The sequence below is a fragment of the Pseudonaja textilis genome, chromosome 4 (genome assembly GCF_049901715.1).
Source record: "Pseudonaja textilis isolate UNSWEBS1 chromosome 4, rPseTex1.2, whole genome shotgun sequence".
Taxonomy (NCBI): domain Eukaryota; kingdom Metazoa; phylum Chordata; class Lepidosauria; order Squamata; family Elapidae; genus Pseudonaja; species Pseudonaja textilis.
The window spans coordinates 67,625,416-67,651,275 of record NC_141993.1 but is presented as its reverse complement, the minus strand read 5'-3'; the positions used below and the strand labels follow the sequence as shown (position 1 = coordinate 67,651,275).

The 25,860-nt window shown below is 36.1% G+C and overlaps 1 long non-coding RNA gene across 1 annotated transcript in view; it reads right to left on the bottom strand.

Annotated features, from left to right (window-relative positions):
• LOC148125875 (uncharacterized) overlaps positions 1-25,860 on the bottom strand; it is a 70,926-nt gene that overhangs the window by 29,623 nt on the left and 15,443 nt on the right. Inside the window, exons 2-3 of the long non-coding RNA XR_015743588.1 lie at positions 22,324-22,542; positions 12,801-17,043 (exon numbers count right to left, since the gene is read on the bottom strand). This is a non-coding gene — a long non-coding RNA (uncharacterized LOC148125875). The remainder of the gene's footprint in view (positions 1-12,800; positions 17,044-22,323; positions 22,543-25,860) is intronic.

Genomic DNA, 25,860 nt, shown 5'->3' with positions numbered 1-25,860 from the left:
AATAAGCCAATCACATGCTTAGTGTATGAATCAAAATTAAGCTGCAATAGTTTGCTTGGTTTTGTTTGCAAGTTGGGAGAAATCTAGTTTCTCTAACTGCAAACCTGGATTACATCCTAATATGTTTTGTGAACTCAATCCAACTATTTTAGAGAACTGTATACAAATCTTCCTTTTTAAAAAAAAGAAAGGCTGTTGCATTATAATTTTGAAGAGCCCTAGTTGAAGCAAATTAATTGGGTTATTTTCAATAAGGATTCAAGACTATTCTGAAATCAAATTCATTGATCATTCTTATTGATAATCTTTGATAGGACCAAGGTACAGGGAGTATAATTATCCTGGTTCTCTCAAGATATCATTGTTTTCAACACCATTAACCATGGTATCATTTTGGACTCCCTACACCTATTGAAAAACACACTACTAGTTTTCCCAGTGTTTTCCTCCTTCATAAGAGGCTAGTTTCAATTGATGATGATAAGCTGGGAGAGGCCAAATCTTTGTGCAATCCATTAAAAGATATCTGAGGGTTCAATCACCTTATGGTTACATACCTGCATGAAATTTCATCTATTGGCATGGGATGGCATACCATCAATATGCTGAAAATACCCAGGTATATAACTTTGGCCCAAGCTAGAAGAAATGCAATGAAATTTGGACTTGGTACTTGCCAAGTATTAGGATCTGGATGAGGAAAAACAGTTTTGACTGATTCTTATAATGACATAGTAGCTATAGATATGAAAACCATCTGAATCCAGAGATAGTTTTATTTTACTTTCAATGAGGTAACACATTCCTAGATTGAATTGGACTACTATTTGAGGTCTCTTCTCGGCCTAGAGGGCCACCAGTTGCAGCTTTTCCTGGATCAATAGGTTTATTCACAGTCATTCATGCCTTTATCTGCTAGTGGTTGGATTATGGAAGTATGTTCTATGTAGGCTGCCCTGAAGACCATCTTATCCATAATATGCAGCAGCCTTAGTAGACATGAGAGTACCAAGGTTTGCTTCTGCAACAACACTATTACAGAAGCTGAACCTGCCTTCTTCCAGGTGCAATTCAGGGTACTATTAGTTATTACTTGTAAAACTCTATATGGCTCAGGGCCTGGGTAACTTTATGACTGCTTTACTACATTTATTGAATGTAGTAAGAACTGGGAGAGAGGGATTGCCAAAGGTCTCACTGCTAAAGAAATGATACTAGATATAAATCTTCGACATGATAGTCACTTCCTTTGGGACACCTTACCTCTAGATATCCAGACCACCTCCTCCTTAAAACTTTCAGAAACCCATAACAACTTGCCTCCTCAGAACAGCATTTGGGGATGAGTAGGACTATACTAACCCAAATGGTGGCACATTGGACTGATCGGTTATTAGCTGTATTATTTAAGTATAGTATTAATACTATACTCCACTCAGAGCTTCTGGAAATAGATCAACCTAAAAATAGTAAATAATTAAATCAATCAATCCCAGCCATTTGTGATTTATTCAATAGGCCATTCTTAATCAAACGATGGCTTAGAATTTTTTATTACAGCAAATAAAAAGCATCAACTATACTGGTGGAAAAGTTATATACAGTGGTGAAAGACCTTCAGAGGAATTGGTCAATAATTAGGTTTGATTTTTGATTTGTGGCCTGGTTGCTAAGATTCATTTGGAAGGATGCAATTACTGGGGGTGGTGGGGGTGGAAGCCATATAGATCATGACCTGTTAGTTACACTGTTAATCCCACCAATTTGATATGCCGAAGAAAATGGTTAAGCACACACTAAAGGAAACAAAAAAGTATCACTCTCCTGGCAATTCAAGCATTTATTTGAAGCAATTTAAAATGAATATAGACAGTTTGAAATGCCTGAGCGCTTCATTGCCTGCTGAATTGATGATTTAGCCTTTTAGATTGACTTTGTGGTGTGTGATCCAATGGAGCTGTTTTTAAAAATTTGGAAGTATGAACAAAAGAACAGGTCCTCCCTAGTCCTAGAAGGAGAACATTTTTTATTTTAACTCAAATCTGGTCTCCAAAAGGAAGTAGTTGAAAAGGAAACCATTTTTTTCCAAACCAGAATTCTGTGAAAGCAAAAAAAACCCAAACCCATCTTTATACATTTCTCTCATGTCCCATTGGCTGTATTTAATTGAATTTAATTAAGGTAGCAGCAACTGATGTGAAATATTAGCCCAATATACAGAACTCAGTTCTCTATTGAAAAGCTTCTCTGTTTAAGAGAACTTTCAGAATCCATATTTATTATTTAGCATATTGCCTACGATGCCAGGAAATTACACATGCTAGACACACAATGCAGTCCTGATAGCCTACAATGGTTCATGCTGTTCAGCGCTTATATGCCTACCCTTGGTGCACCAGGTGGGTGTGGGAACCGAACTAGCTTTACACCAGCTAACTAGCCACATTTGAGTTGCTGGCTCTTCCGAGTTCCACTTCCGGTCTCATTTCGCCTTGTGTTATGATGCCTTGCATCCATCCAGCCCTGGTCCTGGCTTCTGCTCTCTGCATGCACAATCACTGTTAGGTTTTCCTCACCGAAGTTGTACTTATTAATCTACTTACAATATTGCATGCTTTTGATCTGCTGGGTGAATAGGAGCTAGGAATTGAACAATGGGAACTTAATTCTGTCTCATGGAGCAGGGCTGGAACCGCCAGAGTGCAGACCATTTATGGCCAGCAGTCCCAGCATCTTTAAGCCTCTGAGTCACCATGTCCCTTCTCAGGATCCATATTTTCAATGTGAAAAAAACCTCTGCATAGTTGACTCTATCAGAAAGCTCAAGGATTACCTTTGAGCCATCAGTAATCTTCAGCTCAATGCATTGGAACAGAGAGGTGAGGGATCAATGGACGAAAGATGACATAAATAACTAACACTAATTATGTAACTGACTCACTTCCAGTCTAAGGTTGCTTTGATGCAGGATGATTTCCTAGTGGTCTTTGAATTGGAAGGCATGAAACAATAATTCAAAAGGGAATTTCCCTTGCTACCATGCATGGTCAATCCAGAACAGTTCTCTTTGTGTTCTTTGTCTCCTTTATTATTGGTGACAACAGTTAACTTGGTCAGCTTACTTCTCATTCTTCACATTATATGCTTCATGAAGAAGAAGCAATCCCAGTCAAGCTCTCGAACAATGAATCTATCTTCCATTGTTTTTTTAATGGCTATTTGTTTAATCTTTCATCAGTTACTGATTCATGAACTGTCTACCTTGAGATTATTAAATGGCGTGAGTTATTAGTGATTGTTATATCTGAAGAATTACAATAGCACAATTGATTTCCATGATAGTATATTAGTTCTGGTTTCTTAATGCATCTGATGAAGCAGGTTTTTGAAAAGCAATGAAATCCGCAAATTCTGTGAGTTGGAAAGATAGGTGGATGGAATACATGCAACTGCATACACAGCATACTTTTGTTTCTTTATATATTGCATTAGGCTGTGACACAAAGGTTCTGGAAGATAGAAAAGCCAGATACGAATGAATATCATTGGCATCTTTAAAAAAAAAATGTTTGACAGATGCCTTATTCAATAAATCATAGTTAAAATAAACATGACTTAGTAACTTAGTACAGTATAGTAATAGCCAATAGTTTTGCTGGAGAATTATATGCATTATGTGTTCCACCAACATGAAAACAATATTTACAGTCTGCGACAATACCTGTAATATTACTCAACAACATCTGCCTATCCTTAGAAAGAACTAGATAGGTGAACAAAATATAAAATCCAGTCAAAATGTATGGCTGAATGTGTGACTAATAATAATTTTACATACCTTTTAAAATGTATTTTGGGTCAACTCAAAATGGCACACATACCTAATACTCCTATTTTCCCAACAACCATCCTCTGTAGAGTTGTAATTGCAGGAATGTTCCAATCTCGGATGGCAAACCTCAGATAAAGAATGTTTCCAAGCAAATACAACTCAGGCAAACAAAGTCACTAATCTATGGATAAAGAAGGATTAGAGAGGGGAAGTAAACATACGTTAGACTTTAACTAGAGATAATTAATTGTATGGATTACTGTACTAAACAGTAATGAAAATTAAGCAGTAACCAAAGTTAACCAACGAGGGAGGATAACTAAATATGTATATAAATGCAAGACTATACTCCAATAAAGATCATCATGATTCAGTTGTTCATGATCAAACAAGTTGATTGCCTCATCATTACAACAAGTGGCGCCCGAACAGGGACCCTCTTACTTCATCCAGCAAGGATTTGGTGCACCTTCAACCCTTTGTGGTTTCTTCAACCTTTTGGTTTCTTTAAGTATGGGGTCTTCAGTTTCTGGGGAACAAAGGAAGCATGTAGATGAATTAGGCTATTTGTTGAAGAAAAATAATACCGAGGTACCACAGAGAAATCTCTTAAGGCTGGTCCAGGAGATTGCAGCTCAGTGCCTATGGTACTCAGAAAAGGGGTCTTTAAAATTAACTGATTGGGAATGTATTGGGAAACCATTGCATACTGAACCTTGAGCAAAAATAGAATAATCTTCCTCAAGTTCTTCCTTGTAATTCTTCTGTTGCTCAATTGCTTCTTCTTCCATATGAAATTCCATCTCCTGGTATAGGTAATCGTGGGGATGCAGGATTTGGATAAACTTCTTTATCTGTAGGCTTACTTCATCACTGAACTCCTCTTGTCCTTTGTTAATGCTCTTCCTTAATAAACAACAGGGGTTATTGGATACTGGAGCCGATGTTACTGTCATCTCCTCTTTACAGTGGCCAAAAATGACAGTTTCTTCATTGTGGGGAATAGGAGGTTCTACAGCTGCTTGGCAGAGTGTATATAGCCTCAGACAAAATTCAAAAGGTAGAGCTTTATACCTACTTAGGACATAGAATGTTGCACAATTCCACCATTCCAATTCTTCCTGAATTACAAGTACAGAAATCATATACATTAGTACAATGGCAAAAATTACTTGGCAGTATTAATTGGGCACGCCCATTCTTCTACATTACAACTGGTGATATGTTGCCCTTATTTCAGTCTTTGAAGGGAGCACAATCACCAGGAGATCTAGTTATATTAACTGATCTTCAAAGAACATGCCTTCAAGAAATATTGAATAAGTTTAAGCATCGATATGTGGACAGGATAACATCCTTAACAATAGGACTTTGCTTAGCTCTTCTTCCCACTACACCCTTACCCACAGGATGTCTTTATTCTAATGCGTCCCCGCAAGCGGTCAACATTCATGAATGGATTAATTTGTCAGCTACTCCGCCTAGAAACATTTATCCTTATCAATCAGCATTAGAGGATTTGATTATTAAAGGTGGTAAACGAGCCTTACATCTTACAGGACAGGATCTCATTAGCATAGCTTTCACTCGTACAAAAGTTGAACATGAGCATTTGATGATGATTTCAGAATCATATCAGATAGCCTTTTCTCAATATGTGGGAAACTTCTTGTATTCTTTACCTAAGGATCCTAGAATAGTGGTTACTACTACTTTAAATCCGGCCTTTTCTTCCATTTTTGTGTGAAATCCTATTTCTAAAGCTCTTAGTCTTTACTGATGGATCACCTATAAGGGGTGTGGTTGTCTGGCAGATTCAACAATAATGGCATTCTAAATTTACTGCCATGCAGACTTTAGCTCAATGTGCTGAGCTGGCTGCTGTGATTTTGGCTTTACGATTGTTCAATGACAAACCTATTAACTTGATCGTTGATACTCAATATGTGTATTTAGCTATGCAATCTCTTCCCTTTTCTTATTGTGCTCTCTCTTTGGATAAGAATTTGTTATCCTTATTTTTACCTTTAAAGAATAGTTTGGAAACTCGCTTGTATTCTTTGTATGTAGAACACATTCGAAGTCATACTCCCTTTACTAATGCCTTGACTGAAGGAAATAGGAAGGCAGATGAATCCTTAAAGGATGTTGCATCTTTGTTTGCTGATCCTGTTGCTAGTCATTCTTATTTTCATCAAAATGCCAAATCGCTTGTAAAGCAATTTAAAATTTCATTATCTCAAGCCCGGGATATTGTCAGTGCTTGTCCAGCTTGTCAGCAACTGGCAGTTCCCTTTCCAGTGGGTGTCAACCCATGAGGAACCCAAGCTAATCAAATTTGGCAAATGGATGTAACTCAATTTTCAACCTTTAAGCCATACTGTTATCTTCATACGTCTATTGACACTCATTCACACTTCCTTTGGGTTACTGCTTCAAAACATAAACGTACTTCACATGTTATTTCTCATTGCCTATCCTCTTTTGCTGTGATGGGTCGGCCTTCTCAGTTTAAAACTGACAATTGCCCCGCTTATATTAGTAAGGAACTTCAAACCTTTTGTCAGAAATGGAATATTACTTTAGTGCACGGAATTCCTTACAACTCTCGGGGTCAAGCTATAGTTGAGCGAGCTCATTGTACTATTAAAGTCGCTTCAGAAACAATTACAATTACAAACTGAGTCTGGCCCTTACCATCTGAGAAAGATTCAAAATCTCATTGCTGTAGCATTATATGCTTGGAATTATTTAACCTTTTTAGATTCTCTTTCAGACTCATCTGTTAATTTTCGAACTACTGAATCTTTAGCAAGGCCTTTGGTAAAGTATCGCCAAGCTCCAGATCCAACTGGAAAGGCCCTACACCGCTGATCACCTGGGGTTGCGGTTATGCCGCCATGGAAGATCCTTCTACTCAACAAGCAGTGTGGGTTCCAGTGCGCTGTGTTTGTCTGTATCATCGCATGGCATCAGGGCCTTCACAACCTGATTGCAGATTTCAATCTTCATCTGAACACGGAAGTCCATCTTCCAAGGTCAATGCGCCCGCAACCCATCACTTGGGGCCAGGTTAAATCTACTACATATCAAGCTCAACAACTGCAACGGGCCTCATTACCTCAGACTCCTGAAAATCTTGTTGCTGCTGTTTTGCTATTATTATTGCTAACTCTGTTACCATTTTACTTTGTATGTTCTTGTTTATGGTTAATGGTGTTTCTGCTCAAAATGACACTTCTGTGGCTCATCTTAACCCTAATTTGTGAGTTCGACATGCCCAATACATGTTTATAACCCATGGCACAAATATTACTTTATACTATGGGCCCCCAATGGCATTTGGTCAAATTTCTTTTACCCCTAACTTGATCATGTCTTCTACATTTATTGTCTCACAATTACAATCTATTTCACACTCCTGGCTATTTTCTACACCCCCTATGCAAATGAATTCTGTCTGTTGGCGTTACTTGAAAGTTAGTCAATTTACAAGGGGTCTGTGTTTCTGTTGTCACACTAAACACACTTGGCTTCATAATTGATCTGATTATGATGCTGCTCAGCACATATTAAAAAAAGCTAGGGAATTATAGTTATTGTTCTGACTACTATTGGTCATCAGGTACCTTTAATTCTTCTTTGCATGGAATTAATATAGCTCCTGATATGTATCCTGATAATTTTCCTATTTTTAATGCCTCTGATCAATCTAATACAGGATCGATATGTGCTGGATGGCAGCTTAAGGATCCTAATATGTGGTTCTTTTTTGATAAATATGCTACTAATGTTCATCCTCAGAATTATCAATGTGCAACTATAGGTTATTTTACTCTACCTGTTCAAATAGATACACTCCCATCAACTCGACAGTGGTGTTCCTCTCTGGGGCCTACATGTAATGATGAAGTCATTATTGACACACAATTGTCTTCTGGTTCTACATTTGGCCGTGCATTGGCAGGGGCCGTTACAGGAGTCCTTACTCTAGGCTCTTATCCTGGCATAATTGCTCAAGAAAACAGGCGATCTATTTTTGGTCTCACCTGCAGACTTGAAAAATCCATCAATGCTACCGCTGCTATTATTCGTGATTTGCAGCATGAAATAGAAGACTTAAATCAAGATGTCTTACAGCAGCATTTTGCCATAGACTATCTTTTAGCCCATCAGGGAGGGTTCTATACATTAGTTGGACGCAGTGGATGTGCTGTGCATTTTCATTCTTTGAATAAAACTATTGAGGATGAGCTTGCCAATTTACAATCATACATTCAAAATAATATCCATGCTCATTATTCACCTTTTGAGTAGCTAACCAATTGGCTCCCTGATTGGTCTTGGCTCAGACAGTTTTTCTTTTATGCTATACTTATTATTGTACTAATTGCAACCTGTTGTTTTATTCAATGTATTCCAAATTTGTTCGCATTATTTCATCCCGCTTCCCCCCCTCTTAACCCTCTACAATTGCAATACATTTATAAATCTTTGAATCCTCCATTTAAAATAAAAAACGAGGATATGTAGAATCGTAATTGTAGGAATGTTCCAATCTCGGATGGCAAACCTCAGTTAAAGAATGTTTCCAAGCAAATACAACTCAGGCAAACAAAGTCACTAATCTATGGATAAAGTAGGATTAGAGAGGGGAAGTAAACATATGTTAGACTTTAACTAGAGATAATTGTATGGATTACTGTACTAAACAGTAACGAAAGTTAAGTAGTAACCAAAGTTAACCAATGAGGGAAGATAATTAAAAATGTATATAAATGCAAGACTATACTCCAATAAAGATCATCATGATTCAGTTGTTCATGATCAAACAACTCGACTGGCACGTCATTACAACAATCCTCAGAGGTGATTGGGCTGAGAGTGACTGGCCCAAAATCACCCAGCCATCTTTCATGCCTAAGGGAGGCTTAATCTCCTGGTTTCTAGGCCAGAATTGTGTACAGTTGCATATGAATACATATTATAAACATTTTATTGAATGATATTGGAGACAATATATGCAAAATCTTATTAGCCAATAGTTATAATCCTTATTTCCATTCCATATATAGGCAAAATGTTTCAGTAATGAAAAATTTTCAGATTAAGAAATGGCATAGCAACATATGACTTGATTTTTTGAAATTGGAATGGCTTGCTTTGTCTATGAAAATTCACCCTCTGTAATAATCTGAAATACTATCTGCCAGCACTCAATTCCTGTTCTCACCTGTAAACTATAGACTATATTTTTTTGTGTCACAACTTTAAGATGTAACAGTGAAAGTTACTGCTAGCTACGAGGTTTCCCATAATTTACCCACCACAGGTTTAGATAGGTTTAGCTCAATTAATCTCACTCAGGTTCTCACTGACTTTCACTGGAGTGGGAGTTAAAATCAATCCCAGCGTGTTTCACTAGATAATGAAGTTAGCAATGCTCCAACAGGGTCTCAAAGAAATCTTTCTCCTTAATAAAGGACATTTTCCCCACACAGTGAACCACTTTCAATAACGAGCAGCCAAGTGAATGCTCTTTGGATCAAGAGAGCTTACCTACTGAAGAAAATAATGCAGATCTATTCTCCTTCGTTCGCTCTTTGACCACGGAACAAAACATCTGAATAAACTTTTTTGGATAAACTAACTTTATAAAAGCTTTTGAATAAAAAACTTCAGTGGGAAGAAAAGACTAGAAGACGGAGCCAGAGGAAACTGTTCATAAGTTAAAAGATTCAAACAAGAAACAAATATTCCATAATGAAATCTTTGATTTTAAAAGCTTATTTATAGCAGGATTATATTGATCATACACTACCTTTTTTACCCTGAAATGGAAAGATATGGAGGGCTCAATTTGCCATATATTTAGCCACTATAAACTATTAAGAGCACTGGAGGTCATGGTCATGTCTACTAATAATTTAATTTACAATATTCAAGGCCTCAATGATGGCATCTCCTTGAAGAGTGCAGTTGAGCAATAGGAAAAATGGCCTCAGGAAATAATGTTTTTTTTTTCCATTGGAGGTGTGTATTTGCCAACAAAACAGTAAGGATGTGCTAAACACACTGTCATAGATTTTTTTAGTCCCAAATGGGCTATGCCAATCCAATTCTAGATTCTCTGGAAGTTGATCAAGTTCAAAAGGGGCTGATGCAATGGACGGATTTGATACTTTAAAATTATAGTTCTTCCAAAACACTGGGTTAGAACAGCCTGTTATTTGGTTGATTTATTCTATGATCTTGTGCACTCCTACAAAGCAGGTTGAAAGATGTTTGTAGGGTATCGTAAACTGCAGCTCCCGTATTGAATAAGGAATTAATCTAAATTAGGGAAGGCAACTGTTGGTGGCCAAGGCCTGCATATACTGTTTATTTATTAAATTTATGTGCCACCATATCATTCTATGAAGATATTCTTGGAAGGGGAGGCTGTAGTTGAAATAATGATGCCCTGCAGGAAAGGCATAGCTAGCTAGCACATACATAACTTTGGAATTTGCTACTGTAAGATGTGTGGCTTGGTTGGCCTCAAAGAACAATTGGACCAATTCAAGGAAGTCTTAGGGATCAATAAATATTAGCCTTGATGACAGTGTGCCTGCTCTGAATGCCACCAGTTGGGAAATTACTGGGCTTCCTTTGTGCAGTTGGTGGGCTACTGTGGGAAAAGACTGTTGGATTAGATGGGCCACGGAGTCAATCCAGCAAGGTGCTGCTTATTTTCTCATGTTAGTATCTTATTGCAAAGATTTGAATTTGCTATAAACCACTTGTGTAAAATAGAGGGAAACAGGAGGAAGACCCAAATGTGTCTTGGTTAAAGAAGAAAAAAATGAAAATGTTACCACACTATTATTGATTAGGAAATATATAAATCTTCCTTTTATAATTTTTATTGATATCTACATACAGTAGTCAATCTGTGAATGAATCTCATGAAGAACAGAATATAGGCTTTTTTTGTTTTTTGGTTATTGTTACCAAAATTTATTACTTACAATTAATTTTTTTTCCAGAAAATACTAATATTTCCTTTACTTTGATGAAATTTTTTAAAATGCTATTTTAATTTTGAGTATTGTAATGATAAAGCATGAAGAATTGATGGATGTCCTACAGCAGCAGTCGCCAACCAGTGGGCTGCATAGCCTTGTGTTTCTGCACAGCCTGGATTAATTGCTTTGGGAGGATGCTCTGGGGGTGGGATTTCTCTGCGGCCCACCAAAATTTTCTCAAGGCCCACCAGTGGGCCGCATCCCACTGGTTGGCGACCGCTGCTACATAAAGTTATTGTATAATTTTTTGAGACATTTGTTCTTAAACTTTAGGTTTACATAAAACACCTTTTTCGAAAATACTATTATCATTTAATGAACCTCTCTATTACAGTTATATCAAAATCAAAACTTTATCTTCCAATTATGACTCTATCTGATCAAGGTAAATATCAAAATCCTAACAATTATTTTAGTAAATAGATTGCAAAAGGTGGTATTTTTGGTGGTCAAGAATGATCAAGTTTGGTTTTGTTAAAAACAGCCAGGGGTCAGACAATATTGACCTGGTGATCTGTTTGAGCAAATATAACGCAAGCTATGTTTTTATCACCAGATGCTTTTAAAAAATTCCACAAATTGTATAGACAATATCTTTCTTGAGTAATTTATCTAGGTTTGGATATACTGAGGAAGATATAAACTAGATTTGGGTTTTCTATGCAGTTTCTACATCCAAAGCTAAAGATTTACTTTCAGACATATTTCTAGTTTATAAAGGCATCAGGCAAGGATTTTGATTTTTAATATTTGGAACTGCTGGTTTCTAACGATAATGGTGGTGATGATGATATAAACAACTCGTAGGTCTATTATGGTATTAGACAAAATTACAATATTCATTACCTAGGGTTTACCTCTTCTAAAAAAAAACCAGTTCAGTGTACTACAGGATATTGTTGTTATTAGGAAAAAATGATGTATGAGGATCAAAACAAAGTTATGACCAGGAGCAGAGATTTTGTGAAACTTTTCAGATCATTTGCAATGAAGTTTGAGTCTCTTAAATAACACACCACAAACCTCTAAGAAACTGTTTTGATGTGGCTGTATTTGCTTTCAAGTTATAAAAGACTCTTTAGATTTCTCCACTGATAAAAACTTTCAAAATCACTCACTGTATCTCTTGCTTTGAAGAAATCTTACTTGAATATTTTTTTACTTGTAGGAAATGGTTATGATGTTGGTTTCATGAGCATTCCAGAGTATGTATTCATGTATACCAATGATTCCTCTCACAAACTGAATCAGGTAATAGTTGCATCAGCTTTTCTCATTAGGACTGAACTTTAGGCCACCTTTATCTAGTACAGCTCTCCACAATCCAACATTGTCTGGATGTACTGAGACTTCACTTCTAAGAATTATTAGCCAAAACCATAATGTCTGACAGAGAACAGCTGGTCAATTTTGAATGCCACAAATGTCAAAATTATGACAGCTTGCTTAATTATAGGCACTTGACTCTGCAAAATTAGGTGGGCTCACTGATATGAACTGGAATATTACATTATGCCAGCATCTTGGAATGAACAGCAGATAGTCAGAAATGTGTTAAACAGGACTGTGAGAATTTGTATGCCTCTCTCTTAAAGGAGTTATCTCCAGCCTATTGACTACTCATTATTCTTTATGAGAATAATGGTATTATAATCTGACTCCCCCCACCTCTCATCACCTTGATGTAATGAGAGAACTAAGTAGTCCCAATGATGTTGAATAATGCTGGTGAGAATGTGAATTCCAGCAGGACAACCTTTGCCTTCAAAAAGGAAGTTAAGATTAATCTACAATGAGGTTGAGAGCAGATAGGGCTTTACAACTATTAAGAGAAGCCAGTCCTTATAGGAAATCAAACCTGGAAAAGAGACAATGACAAAACACTATAGCAATTACATCACCTTGATATATAACAATGAAATATCTTGATTGGAGGATACTTCAGTGGGGAAAAAAACCACAGAAATCTGCAACAAGAAGAAAGGGCATAATACACCCTAAAAATAACTGCAGTCCACAAGTTAGAGAAAAGAACATTCTGGAATCATTTTTGCTCTTTGAATTGAGTAAACATAAAAAACAAATTACATTTCTAATGATAATTATTTGTTTATTGCTAGCATCTGATTTAATCAAGCATCACTAGATAGTCAACCCTGAAATCAAGTCAACCACATAAAAGAAATGGAGAATGGAGAATTGCAATCCAGAGTACAGTTTGTGAAACATTAGAAAATTGAATCGAATAAGTTTGCCAACCAAATACATCCAGAACATTTCAAATTTCAAAGAGGAAAAGATCCAAGTGGCTTTCAGAACAAGTTATAGGATGGTCAGGGAAAGATGGAAGATTATAAGAAGATAAGTGGACCCTGCCAGAGAATAGGAGTAACATTAGGAAAAAGAAGGGAAAGATGGAAGATAGAAAGCTTTGCACCATAGGTATACATGGTGACAGAATACAATGCTGTCAATGGCAAAGAAGGATTGGTATCTCAAAGATGTTAAAAAAGAGGAATAAGAAAACTCCAATGGTTTAAAGATCAGAAAAATCACAAGAAAATTTACAAACACTGTAAAATAATCATACTCAAGAAGAATTAGGAAAGAGATAAGATATAGACAAGTGAGATTAGAAGAAAATGGAAAAGCTAGCTAAACTCTTTAGAAATGGGGATTGTTTGTGTAAAAAACAGATTTGCACTGATAAACTATTACTCAGAAATTGATTCTTCTACAGCATGAGCTGCAAGAAGCAACAGACAAGTAATTAATTAGGAAAGCGCCAGGCACAGATAAAATGTTTTAAACCTGCAGCAGAGGCGACAGTTAAAATTCTGAGAAATATTAAGCAATATGGCCTGGGGATTTCAAAATATTTTGCCTGCATTGACTGCAATAGATGCAAGAAAATGTAGAAATTATTGAACTGTTACACTAATTTCTAATCCAACAAAATGAATGATTAATTTGTCATGCATAATCCATCATCATAAGAGAAGTGCCAATTAATGGCAAGATTCTAGAAAAGACAGATAGGTATTTAACATAAGATGGATAACAAAGAGGCAAGAGAATACATAAAGGAGCTTTGTTTGCGTTTCACTGACCATACAAAGCCTCTGACATCAGCAGGAAGTTTTATGTTTTTCAGCAGAACAGACAGTTTTCTGGACATATTAAACCTAGGGAGGAAGGCAATAAACTGATTGCAAGATCACAAGCATTTCATTTTCAACAAATATCAGAATGGTTTTTTTAATCATATGGTTGTAAAAGCTGGACATTGACAAAGAGCCATAGAATAATGTCTTTGAATTATGGATTTGGAGATAATTATTACAAACAATATGGAATGCAAAAAGAATGACAAACAAGCTCTTGGCTGTATCAAGATTGACTGCTCCCTTAAGGCAATGATCAGCAACCAGAAACTATCATACTTAATGTAATACAAACAAATTAATTTGGAAAAAATGATGACACTTTATTGTTCTAGGTCACTAGTCACTTCATGTGGGTGGCTTTATATATTTGATAAAAATATTTAATAAGGTATGCTTATTTACTTATAAGCTTTACAGAGTGGTCCAGTTAAGTGACTCTGAGCACGCTTCACATCCATAGTCAAAAATTAAAACCAGGATCAGGTACCATAATGGCTGACAAAAATACAAGGACTACTTGTATTTTTGTCCATTCATTCTGCCATTGTAGCCAGCATTTTATAATGTACATTTAATTTTATTCAGGCTGTCTAATTGACATGGAGTGAGACAGGATTATTATTAACAATTGTTTTTCATTGTTGCATTTTTGCAAACCTTGAAGGTCTCTAAATCAAGCTGATGCCTCCCAGTTTTTTTTTTTAATTTAGCCTTGTTCAGTAGCCTATTTTGGAATTCCTAAAAATCTGTTGGCTACTGAGACAATTAACAATATGCCATCTCCATTATTCATATTTCCGGAAATTACTTACAAGACATTGCTTTAGGAGCCGAGTTCAAACAAGGCATAAATCCTTTTATGATACTGGATTAAAAAAACAAAAACTGTTTTCCAGGTCATATATTTTCAATTCTTTATTACAAAAGTAACTAGATTAACTTTAGAGTTTCAAGTTATGTGGTTTGAGGGTGGGGCCCCAGACTGCATCATTTCTAACAGAAGAAAGTTCAGATGAGCTGCAGCATTTTTTTACAAATGTATTTTGTATTGCTGTTCATGGATTGTTATCTGCAAATGGAGACCTGAACAGACATGTGATGCCTCTTGATCTCACTTGACAGAAGCAAAATCTCTCTACTCAAGGCCTCATTAACTAACTAGATGACTCACAGAAATAGATTATTTCATCACCAGATAATTTAAAGTTGGGATCTGCCCAGCCCAAGATCTAGGGCTATAACAAGCCAACGAAATGCAAGTTCTATAATCACACAGCAATAAGTTAAGTATACTTTGTAATAGCAGGATGTAACAAAGAGCTAAAATTCTGCTCTAAATACATGTTTAACAATAATCATGCTGTGTGAGAGATCACAACTTCTAGTATATTTCTTTAATTACCTGTAATCTATAATTACAATTGTAGATGAAAACCACAAAGTACACAAGTTGACCTCCTTAGAAGTTTGTATCTTAAAAAGGAGGAAAAAATATGGACTGCAAGCTGTTAATAATTACCTTTCCTCATCCTGCCTCCCTGGCAGAGCTAGTCAGTGTTCAGTAGTAAGTGATAGTTGGGGGTGTAATCCAGTCATAAATTCCTAATTGTTCTGAAGCAAATCTCAAGTGTACCTTAACTAGGTAAGTAACCTACTTCAGGGGTATATTTTGTAAATTTCTACCAATGTCTTTTCAGGATAGCCCCAGAATTCCTCTCTATATACACCTTCAAGATGCTGTCATCCTATCATATTTTTCACAAATGTAATATTTGCATGATTATATTTATGTGTATTGTCTTCTCTTGCTATTGGTGTTCTTTGGGTCACAGTTTTGATTACTATTATCACAAAGATCATGGTAACTTATCTTTGACAGGCTATTTCCAAAGTATGAAAGACTTGAATGAAATATAGTAGAGAATAAACGAAGTTTGGTTAGGGTTCCCTGAAAAGCAATCCAAAAAGAATCGAACATTCTCAATGGCTGAAAAATCCTGAATGATAAAAGCAATCTTTAATTACAGGTAATCGTCAACTTATAAGCACAATTACAACCAGTATTTCCATTGTTAAGTGGTTAAGTGAGTCGCACCCAATTTTATAATTGCAATTTTGCATTGGCTGTTAAATGAATTACTGCAGTTGTTCATTATGTAATCATTAAGCAAATCCATCTTCTCCGTTGACTTTGGTTGTTCAAAGCCAACTGAGCAGGTCACAAATGAAGATCCCAGGATATTGCAACAATCATCCATAATATTGTTGACAAGCAACCACCTTTTGATCACATGGCTGTGGGAATGCTGCAACGGTCATAAATGTGAGTTTAAGTTGTAAGTAACTTTTTTTTCAGTACTGCTGTAACTTTAAAAGGTCACTAAATGAATGGATGTAAGTCAAAAAACTATCTGTACTAAAAAATAACTATAAAGACATATTTAAAATGCAACAGTTGTTGCAGAACCAACAGGTAAATATCTTGTTCCATCCTGAAGATGATTCATTCTGTTTTTTCATCTTTTCTGCTCTAGTGTTCAGTCCTAAATCTTGCTGCATCAGCATCAGATCCAATCTGCCTGAATTTACATCCAATAGTTTTGGGTAACAGGCATATTATAAGGTTGCCATAAGGACATTTGAACCTAAGGGATAGGTTTTTCATGGTTACTCTAAGTTAAAGGAACTGAAAAGCACAATGTTAAACATTAAATCAGAAAAAAAAAAAAGTTCAGATTTTATTCTTGAAAAATGTGCACCAAGCCAGAATGGGATTTGATTGATAATTATGCATTAACAATCTTTCTTACAATATTATCCCACAATCATTTACTTTATTTATACATCACATTCACAGATCATCATGCATACACATACAACAGTTCAAATGAGAGATTTCTTATCATTTGCTTTGCCAAGTCCATCTTGAAATTCTAAGGTATGTTGCTCTGTCCGATTCTCAGTAAAAGTAAAATATCTAAAAGAGAACAAAAAAGAAGCGAAGTGAGATGACTGTCATTTAATGGTAGATGCTTAACATAGTCAGCAAATTTGTCACAGCAACGGGTTTGACACAGGTTTTGGGAGTTGCCTCTTTTCTTTATGTTTCAACAATCAGAAGATCTGGATTTTATCTCCAGGTTAAAATGTAAGCTACTGAAAAAGCAATCAGTTGACCAACAACTGCAGTGCTGAAGGACACACCAGCAGTAGGCAAGTAAGTGAAGTGAAGCAGGAAAAAGGTCACAAAAACCTTTCCCAAAGAGGGGAAAGGGTGGGGTTCCTTTCTTTCTTTTCCTTTCTTCTTTCTCTTTCTTTCCTCCCTCCCTCCCCTCCTAGCTTTCTTATACTTTCTCCACTATCTTTTTTTCTTTTTCTATCTGAAACTTTTAATAAAACTATTTTTTATGAAACTATTTCCCAGGGTTCTCCTCTTGCAGCCCCAAGATTGTTTCAGCCAAATGGTGGACTTATATTTACCAAAGAACAAAAATGGAGAGCAGCAAGATCCATGAGATCTGATGCCCATCCACTGACACAATCCCTGGGGGCCTTTTGGAGACTAGGATTCCAGAACCTTGAATTTGCCAGTAGCAGAAGCTGGCAGGAAGATGCTGAGCCCAACAGCAGATTCTCTGCCTTTGTTTGGGAAACTTCCACCGTCAGACAAACACATCACGGGGCCTTTGGGACAGGGTTCAGGAGGCCACTGGGGGTGTTTTCCAAAGAGCTGTAGTTCTCTTTCTGTAAGGTAAGAAAAATGACCTTTTCAAAGATGCAGAAGTTTCCAATAGACTATTTCACATTCATCTGAGACCAAACCCTCATCAGGTTTAATCTAATGTATTTCTGAGTAGGCATGTGCAGAAAAACAAAGGAAAATAATGTACTTTAAATACATCTTAATAAAGTTCCCAAACAAGCAGGGGTATGGAAAATAAATATAATCTGGGCTGATATTTATTCTTGGAATTAGCAGACAATGTTGCTGATAATTGATTAAATGCAATACTAATCATATTGTATAAACATGTCACATTAGTAATTAGCAATATAGTTTTTTTAAGACAAAAATCTGCAGATTCCAAGTATTTTAAAAACCTGAATTACATTTATTCTTCACTTTCTACAAAGTATACTACAAAAGAAGAAAAGCCTATGAAACTTACGATCAAATGAAGTGGTATGACTAAGTGATAACACTGTTTGCGAAGTGTATGGCCCTCTTTTATTGAGATAACAGTATGTTATCTCTTAGTAGTTTAAGAGCCACCTTATACAGACATATCTCAGCAACTTTGGACATTTGGAAATAGAGAGCAAACAAGAAGAAATTGTCATTTTACTTCCTCTATTCTGTGCCATTCTCGAACATACTAGAAATAAACCAGCTCAACACATTATGCAGAGACCTGCATAAAGTGCACAGAAGCATTCAAAATTTCATCAAATGGAAACTGGAAGAAGATTGAAATGTTAAAGTAAACTGCAGAAGATATAAATTGCATGTCCTTCCTATTATCTATTTGAGTAGCTGAAGATTGGAACTACCTTTAGAAAGCTTTTGTTAATATCTAACCCACATGTGGCTTCATGTCATTCAAGATCGGTATAATATATCTTAAATTCTCAGTCAGCACAGAATGTCTCTTGGCCTCCTCCTGACATCCCTTCAGGAATTTTAAGAGTTTGTCATATCCTTTCTCATTCTCCTCAAGGCTAAACACACTCAGTTTCCATAATTTCTCTTTTATGGACTTACATTTCTAGCCTCTTAATCATCCTCAGAGTTCATTTAGCTTAGTACCGTCCATGCTACTCATCAGTTGCTGTCCTGGATTTCGTATCTTGATATCAAGGTCTAAATCTGACATTTTCTGCATGGAAAGCTAATGAGCAATCACTCAATCTCATTGCTAGTCCTGCATAATTCCAGGATCGTGAAGGGCTGTGATAGGGCCACCAGTTACATTCACACATATAAACAAATTGAGTACATTGAGGAAAATATGAAATTCTCATGTTTCAATCATTATCATCACAATGATACTACTTCAGCAAAGAAAATTCTGTCTCTATGATGAGAAATTAAATGTGGATATAGGCAGAGGTGGGACCGGTTATAACTACCGGTTCTGTGATTTACGATTTGCGCAAGTCTATCATACTATGTTGAATCATCACATTCATTAAATATGATTACACCCAATCTTTTTGCAGTCATCATTAAGTGAACACCATAATTGCTAGGCTAACACAGAGGTTGTTAAACAAATGTTGCAGTTGTTAAGTGAACCATTTCACACAATGTGTATTTTTGCCAGAAACCAGAAGAAAACCCCAGAAATTGACAAAACCTGTCAAAAATTGTGGTCACATACCATAGGATGCTGTAAATGACTCTAAATGTAAGCTGGCTGCCAAAATGCTACCATGAGACTGGGGGTATGGTAGTTGTGGTGGACAATTTGACCATCATAACTTTGAAATCAGGTCATAGTTCTGGGGAGCTAAGTCATAACTTTGATTGCTAAGTAGATTTGTTAAGTGAGAAGTATCTGTAATTAAAGTAAGTACAGTATCAAGAAATTGATATTTGGATTTGAAACTTTCTCAGTGTTTTTGTTAATGTGAACATTGAGAAAAGAGACATTTTTTAATTTTTCCTGGGGGCCTCATTCATTCCATCTTCTTCTCCTCCCACCTGATTTTAAATACACAGAAATAATCACCAGTAACAAAGGCCTTATTTAATTGTAAATACTTTTATCTTTGAGGAATGAAAACTTATAAAAACTGGGATAATATGAAAGAAAGGAAGAAAAAGAGTCCCTGTAGATTTTACTCCGCTAGTTGTTGCCAGCTATAGGGGCAGCACTCATCTACATTTCAAGTCTGTTGAGCCACCACTCCCTGGAGGCATTTCCACAGTTGTGCATGTCACGGAGCACTGGTACCTAAGTGGTACCTATTTATCTACTTGCATTTGATGCTTTTGAATTGCTAAGTGAAAATGGTTGCATGATGCTGAGGTCTTGAACTTGAGGAAAGGAGACAAACCTGGTATCTTAGCCACTGAGCCATTGCACCACCAAGAGATAGAATGAAAGGCTTTCAGAAATAATGTGTCTGCAATTTTTATTTACTATCTTGATTTTTAAAGTGATATATTTCCATCACTTCATCTGACATCACCACTGGTTCTCACTCACTCAGAATAGCCAGCATTGACTGAAAACTCCTCAAAGCTTCATATAGCCCTATCTAGAAATATTGATGACTTCTGCCATCTTCTTGCTATCAATCACAAACTCCACTACCAAGTTAAATCTTGTAAAAAATAAGATATGCAAAAGGCACACATTCCAGAGCAACTCCCTTAAGGAAGATGACTTGCTGATGTCCATACAACTCATGTTTTCCAAGATATGCAGGCAGATTATAAAAGTTTGAAAAAGTAAACCTGTTTACATTCAGTCTTTGTGTTGGGAAAGCAAAATGTCTCATAAAAATATGTATGGGCTCTTCCCATTTCCTCATCAACAAAACAGTTTGTCATAAGTAAACAGATATTTCCCAAATAATTTGCAAATGATTTGTTTATCTTTTACAAAATTGTACTGCATAAGCCATGATGGTTCCTGCTTCTGGGATTGGGAACCACAAGGAAACAGAACTCTGAAATAAGAAAGCTGATTGTACTTACAAATTTTAACTTTTTAAAACTGTTTTTAACCAATGCTTTTATTCATGCATCTATATGGTTTTATTATGCAGTTGTAAACTGTCAAGAGTCACTTAGGTGAGGTGGGCATTGTAGAAATTTAATGAACAACGAAAAATAAACTCCCAAATGAAGTTCATATAGAAACTTCCTTTCATCAAACACAAGGTTATTATAGAAACCCTTTCCAATCATTAATGTACAAATGTCTTCTCTCTGTAATGGGTTATTGGTGCAAGCAATTAAAGAAAGCCTTCCATTTGCATGGATTTATTATTTCCCTAGATTATTTGCTTTGCTGTCATGATAGAAACTGAACACCTGAAAGACTTGTCCTGAACATTTCTTTCTTTAGTTGATTAAAAGGTGATTTACAAGAACAATTTTGCAAACCCCTGAACAGAAATAAGCCCCACCATATTCAACAGAGTATTCCTGGATAAATATGCATAGAATTATACAAGAGTCAGGCAAGTTTTCCTGTTGAAGCTAATCGGAATCATTTCCAAATAAGTTTGCATATGATTGGGTTTAACAACTGCTAAAAGAAAAAAAATTCAGAAAAACTTAACCGCAGAACATGTTGTTGATTCAAGTAGTCACTGTAAACAGAGCCATGGAGACACTTTTTTTATTATGGAGTTCTTCTGATCAGAGAAAATGATTGCTTGTGGTTTCTCCCAAGCAGAGTATTTATTTACAGGCTAGACTTTAACCATTTAATAGGATGGGAAAGCAAAAGAGAGAAACAGGGCACTTTATCACTGTGTATTCAACACCCAAGGGATTTGAACCATGGCTATAAGTGGGCTAGAGTTTCATCCCATGAAATTATGTACAACAATATATCTCTGCTCATTTTACTATCCCTTCTTCCCACCCATGTTGCCAAAGGGAGTCAGAGATAACACTGATTAAGCAGTATTAAGCATCTGAGTGGCCATAAAAACTTATTACTGCTGTTGTTCTTTAAGCTAAATGAGGTTTGGGAATACTGACTGATTACAGATGAATTGTTGGTTTCAGCAAGACTGAGCAGAACTACATTAGCCATGGTAATAAATGTAATGATATGCAAAGCTTCCTTCAAACCCCTTTAATTCTGAACTTCAAGAAGGAATTCCGATTGGAAATTGGCATTATCTTTGTTAAATAACACTTAATTGCACGTGCAAGAAAAGCTCTCCAAGCCTTGCATTCAGTTAATTTATCAACTGAACAGACGGATATGGGGAGAACAATGCAGCTAGTTATGAAATTGTAAGCTAAACTGGAATTCTCTGAAGTATTTAAATTTAATTTCAGTTATACTGTTTGTTGGCCAAAATAATCAAGCTGTTCAAACAAAAGACAAATGCATGAACTATTTATTTGTCCTCAGGACCACAGGCCACTGAAAGGCATACTAAGCACCTCTGAACTGAATTAGTGCAACATCCTGTGCCCCAACAACCTAGGATGGGAAACTTCTGAAGAATTTCTTCATACATTTGCCAAGCCTATGCTCTCTAGACACGTTGGATGACAACTTGCCAGATCGTTGATCAAGATGGCTGGAAAGGTTTACAACCCAAAGTCTGTGGAGATTCCCAATCATCCGTCATAGCTGTCCGAAAGGTGCTTTTCAAAAGGCAACTGGGTTTTCTTGGCTTTTTCCTTGAAACCATTTTGCTTCTCCTCTAAGAAGCTTCTTCAGTCCTTTATAGCTCAGTGCATTTGAAGTGTACCAAATTGAAGATCAATGCATTTCTCCTGCATGTGAAATGAAAGAATGTGAAGCTATATTATCCTTAATTCTTATTTTTTTCTAGCCTGTTGCTTTTTGTTGTTTGTATCTTAAAAGTAATGAGGCCTAGAAACATGAAGTGTTCTTGCTTTTAAAAAGGAGAAGGCATTAATATCAAGCACAGGTGGGGAAGGGAATGAAGAGACATACTTTATTACTGCAAGAGAGCATTTGTTTCAAATCTGGGTGCATTCTATACCAGAAATCCCCACTAGCATGTTCACTACTAAGTATTCTGAACACTAAAAACATGACATGTGTGGAAGGTCTTCAGGTTGTCTTACAACCATTTCAAATGACAATGGACCTGCCTGAGTGCTACTTACAACCCAGATCTGAAGTTCTAATAGTTTCCCTCCCCACCACGGACACGTGACCAGTTGGCACTTGGCAACTGGACCACATTTACAGCCTTTCACAGCTTCTTGTAGTCATGTGACTGCATTTTATGATGGTTTTGCAGAAAGCTGGCCTTTACTTCTGTTTTTTGGCAAAACTACGCCCATGGTGAGCCATTGGTTCACTTAACAACTAGCACAGAAAAGGACAAAATCAGGTTGGTCACATGACCAACCAGATTTACAACCAACATGACTTGTGATTAACATGACTTGCAATCAGAATGGCCATGCTCCATTATAGTCAACAATTGAGATGTCCCATTATGCTATGTTATGAGTTACCTTGGTTTCCACAAAAGAAGCACCCAGTTATATAATTCAAAGCAATAGGTGTCCTGTAACTATTGCAAAGTGAATGTTGACTGAGGCTCAGGTTCATTTTCAATGTATTTGCCAGTTCCATAAATTTCAAATAGGTTGCTGAGAAACAAATGGCAACAGGACACAATCTAAGAATGTAGCTTTGCATGGTATACATACAATCCTGTTCAAAATTAAATCAAATTAGAAGAGCAACAGATGATTAGAGGACTGGAGTCTAAAACTTAGAAAGAATGGGTGCTGGAATAATGGATATGACTGATTTAATGAAAAGAAGGACATGGAGCGATAGCAGTGTTCCAATATCTCAGGGGCTGCCACAAAGAAGAGGCAGTCAAGCTATTCTCCAAAGCACCTGAGGGCAGAACAAGAAACAATGAGTGGAAACAAATCAAGGAGAGAAGCAATCCAGAACTAAGGAAAATTTTCCTGACAGAACAGTTAATCAGTGGAACAGCTTGCCTCTAGAAACTCTGAATGTTCCAACACTGGAAGTTTTTAAAAAGAGACTGGACAAACATTTGGGTTTTCTGCCTCAGCAAGGGGTTGGACTAGAAAATCTCTAAGGTTCCTTCCAACTCTGTTATTCTATTCTATTCTATTCTATTCTATTCTATTCTATTCTATTCTATTCTATTCTATTCTATTCTATTCTATTCTGTCTGAAATTAAATACAATTTAAAATAAGCTATCAAAGACTACAAATCAGCTTATTTTTTTCCTTCCCTGCTAAATACAGTATATATTGACTAATTCAAATAGCCATGAAACATTTTGCAACTAAAGCACCTAGCTGAATTTAAAAGAGGGATTTTACCATGTAACATACTGTATATCCTACCAACAATAGCTAATGTACTAGCTCCTGCATACATTCTGCTCAGCGTGTCTACGGCAATCATGGCATGGATTTTCCAGTGCTCACATTTACTTTTCACAAAACTGCTACGATTCAAAAGGGCTGGGATTACAATTTTCAGAATTTCTAGCCAAAGACCAGGCAGGTATGAAGCTCTATAGCAGGGGTGTCCAACCTTGGCAACTTTAAGACTTGTGGACTTCAACTCCCAGAATTCCTCAGCCAGCTTTGCTGTATAGGAGTTGAAGTCCACAAGTCTTAAAGTTGCCAAGGGTGGACACCCCTGCTCTATAGCATAAATATATCAGGGAAGGTTGTCTAATCATGATATACAGGCATGTTGTGATCAAGAGGACATCTTACTGAGCTTATCCTAGAGCACTATATTTTATTAAATAACCAGAATAATTTTGGCATTAGCTATCCTTGCAGCACAAATTAAACATTGATGTTTACTTAAACTTTTAATAAGTATACTACTTTACAGTTATTGCATATTCACAGTTCCTAGTACTGACTGGGTTGAGAAAACTACATGGCTCTTAGCAACCGTTCTTGTTAATAGGCTGCTAGAACAGACTTTCTTGTTGAGTGATATAACAGCCTATTTGCATCTTGACCATGTCTCAAGATGAATTAGCAATAAGATGAGAGGCAGGCCAGTGGAACACTTTCAGAATACACATCAGTTGCCAAATCATTATCCATGAGAAACGTGGCCTTTAGGTTGCTAAAATAAATACAAAATGGAAACCAGAAGTTTTCCTTTTAAGTCTGATAGACAAAGAACTTGAAAGAAAATTTGGAACTTTGTTATTATATATGTTGACAGTAGCAAGGATCTTATATGTAACAAAGGTGGAAAGGTACACTAATTCCCACAATGGAAAAGTGGATGACAAAAGTAATGGAGATAGTAGAGATGGTGAAGGTGTTTTAATTAAAGAGAAAAATTTATCTTGCTTTGTTTCTACTTGGAAATTCTTTCTGGACTTTTTGCTCAAAACCAAAAGAAATGAAACTTTGATTTTAGGTTTTGATGAATAGAATGATTTTGTTATAGAAATGGCTAGAAATGTGAAACGTAGAGCAAAAAGTTGAAGTGTTTTTTTATTATTCTACACTGAAAACACTTGGGAATCATCACTTTATTCCACTCTTTGTACTTTTTTCTTTTTGTTTCCTAACTTCTGCTTTTTTTCTATATTTTTATTTTATAATAAAACTTAAGAAAAATTATATAGAAAAAGAGAAATGTGTTTTTTTATTTAACCCAATTGTTCCCTACTTGTTGTGCTTAACATAGCATCACCTTTAAACTCTTTAAGATGCGCAGCTTGTCTGTGTCATTTATATGCATGTTCATACAAAACAAAAGAGCTTTCAGAAGTAACTGAAATGTGACTTATCTCTTGAAGAAGCAGAATGAAAACTGGTATATTTATTCAGAGCACAATTCTATTTTTAAAGTCTAATCCATAATTTGATTCTTGTACATACTTTCAGAGGGCCAAGAAAAGTTTCACACATACTAGATGCACTACACTACATTGTAATGACAAAACACATTTTTTTTAAATAAGCATAAATATTTTCTTTCCATATATCTGCTATCCATCAGGATAGCAGAATGTTTACATGAAAACTCTCACTTGTCACAAACTAGAAATAGAAGTTCCTGTTCTCATCATATATGGAAAAA